Below are 2831 nucleotides of genomic sequence, written 5' to 3'. Positions count from 1 at the left end.
TACAAGCTGAACTAAAAAAAAAAAAAAAAGTGTTTTGGCCGGACTTCTACCTTCATTATTATAATCATTTATCATAACTGCATGACTACAATCCTGACAGGTCACAGTATTCAGCAACAGGATCATTTGTCCGAAAAGTTCAACTTTTTACCATTTTAAAAAGCTCCAGTCAGTGACCTTGCCTAGTCTGAGATGGTGTTATCAGTCTGCTGCGGGCAGGAGGAAGCATTTCCTCAGTCTCCCCTCCCCCCAGTGATCAGACTGCTGCAGGCCGGAGGAAGCATTTCCTCAGTCTCTCCTCCCCCAGTGATCAGTTTTGCAACATGGTATCCAGTCCAGGTGAGAGGCTGCGGCAGGGGCTGATCCTTGTCAGACATTTGTGAACACAGCCAAGAACTGCGCAGACACCGGGATTTACATGATTGTGTCATCTCTGGGCCGGCATCTCAGTCCAGGAAGTAGATTGTGACTCTGGATGATGCCCGAATAAAGATGGCGCTGTCCTTCTGCAGAGGAAATCACTGTGAGGGGGAGTCATGTGATCTCTGTGAGAGGGAATAAATACCCGGAGGGGTCACATGACACGTTACTCAGAATGTGTGGACTTATCATGTATATATCTGATGACAGGTCCACTTTGAAGTGTTACACAATATCAGTGCAGCCTCGCGTTGTGCGGTCCGGCGCGGGTTGCATTGTGCTGACAGCGGGACGCTCTGGGCTCTGCACCCGCCATGCTGTGCTATGGACAATGTTGTTGTGTTCGGGGGCGGAGGAGGGGGGTCGGGGTGGCGGCATTAAAGCCGATGCAGAATGTGATCTGGCCGCTTTCCATCTCCCTCGGCTCATCGGTGTTGGACGCTTTCAGGAATCTGCTCAGAGGACTCGTCTGGTTAACTGTTATGAGCTCGGCCCAGCCAGACGCTCCTCAGTGGTTTCCCTGCGTGTGGGCTCATCAGTGAAGGTTCGGACCCGGAGCTCCTCTGACACAGATTCAGCATAACGCGGAGCTGTTCTTCCCGATGATCCGCCGGGTCGGTTCTCTCTCCTCTTCAGAGTCTCTCAATAAGAAGAGAATGTTCTGACTCTGAGGGGGGGAGGGGAGGTGCCGTGTTAGTTCTAGAGTGAAAGAAAGCTTCTCTATGCAATGCAGGCAGATCACGGCTGGTGGGAGGGGCCGGCAGGCAGATCATGGCTGGTGGGAGGGGTCAGCACGGTGCTGCACATAGCTTCCTGAGAACATCACAGCACCCTGCCTCCTACTCCTTTCAAGAGCCCTCAGCCCTGATGCAAGGAGTGGGCTGGCTCCTGGGAGGAGTTATGCAAATATCAAAATGCCCTGGTGGTTGGGTGTCAGTCTGGAGGAGTGGGTGTTCCTAAGCAGGCTGTATCCGCATGCAGACCGCCCTAGGTAACGCCCACATGTGATGCTGAGGCTCCATGATCGAAAGAACTGGAATCTAATGAATAAAAGGGGCGGTACCAGGGACAGACAGGCTGGGGAGGAAAGCGCTAGATGATGCTAGTGTTGTCTCCAGCCCCCTCCTCCCCTGCCCAACTAGCTTACCTTTCTCTCTGGGTTGTCCATGACCTTCATGGTGGGTGTCAGGAGGATGAACAGCAGCAATCATCCACTCACTGAGCTCCCGTGTGACGTATGAACCTGGAAGCGCTCATCTCTGAGCTCTTCCAGGTTTATCTCGGTCTCCCTGTGACCGCTCTGGTCATTTAAGAATCTAATCAAACACAACCTGTGTGTAACATAAGAAAAATGCCTCTGGCAGTGAACGAGTTAAAACTTTGCAGCACATTGCGATGTTGCATTTGACAACCGCGGAGTAAAAGGAACACAATATCATATGATCTGCAGAAGGTTTCCAGCATGCTGGGAGTTTCCTCAATGTGCCCGGTATTCCGGAGCGATCCTATCATTCCGCACTGGGTTCCGGATTTCGGGTGCACTCCGCTCGGGCCGCACAGGCCTCCCATAGCTGACATCTCGGCACTAATATGTTCAAGCAAAAAAAAATTAATCAAAGTTTCCTTCTGACCCCCGCCGGCATCTCGTCTCTGCTGAACGCTCGCTTCCTTCATAAACTAATTAGCAAACCAGCTTGGGCTTCTGCGAAGCGGAGCAGGTCCGGACAGGCGGCGGCGGGGTGTGTCTGGGGCTCGGAGACGTTTGAATTTTGCCACGTCATTCATTCGCTGAGAATCAAACTCCCGAAAAAATAAAACGACGGCGTCCGACTTTCTGGGCCACTTCACCCGATCGAGGAAAGTTCCGGATGCCGGTCACAATGTTCTGGAGAGTTCCGAGAGAAACGATGTATCCAAATCACAAAGATCCGAACACCAGAGATGAAAACATGGACTGAAAGACGATCAGAGGAGATTTCGGCTTCTCATCTCCAGACGGGACAAATGTCGGAACTTTCCTCCAAAAAACGAGGAACCCGAAATTTACATGAACTGACCAAAGTAATTGTCGTCCATCATTGTGTTCCGTATTTGGTCGCCGCCGGGACTTTGTTTAAACTTGTGAAGCCGACTGTCAGCTTTACAACAGAAGCGATTCTGGAGGCTCAGCTGTCGCCAGATCGCTTCTATGGGCCGGTGAACGCATACACACGCAGAATCACACGCAGAATCACACGCAGAATCACACGCAGAATCACACGCAGAATCACATGCATACACATGCATCATACACACAATGGGTTGGACTTGATGGACATGTGTCTTTATTCAACCTCAAATACTATGTAACTATGTAACTAGGAAAGCTTCATTTTTTCATCTGTGAACATAAAATATCTTCTACGAAGACG

At 50.7% G+C, this 2831-nt stretch overlaps 1 protein-coding gene across 1 annotated transcript in view; it reads left to right on the top strand.

Moving 5' to 3' along the window:
• The window catches only part of POF1B (premature ovarian failure, 1B), a gene marked incomplete at its 5' end in the record, with an annotated part of 46693 nt that overhangs the window by 11528 nt on the left and 32334 nt on the right, over positions 1–2831 (top strand). The window lies entirely within an intron of this gene.

Source organism: Nanorana parkeri, unplaced genomic scaffold, assembly GCF_000935625.1.
Source record: "Nanorana parkeri isolate BGI_ZX_2015 unplaced genomic scaffold, ASM93562v1 scaffold2165, whole genome shotgun sequence".
In the NCBI taxonomy this organism is placed as follows: Eukaryota; Metazoa; Chordata; class Amphibia; order Anura; family Dicroglossidae; genus Nanorana; species Nanorana parkeri.
The sequence above is the reverse complement of the archived record's forward strand: the minus strand, read 5'-3'. Positions and strand labels throughout refer to the sequence as shown.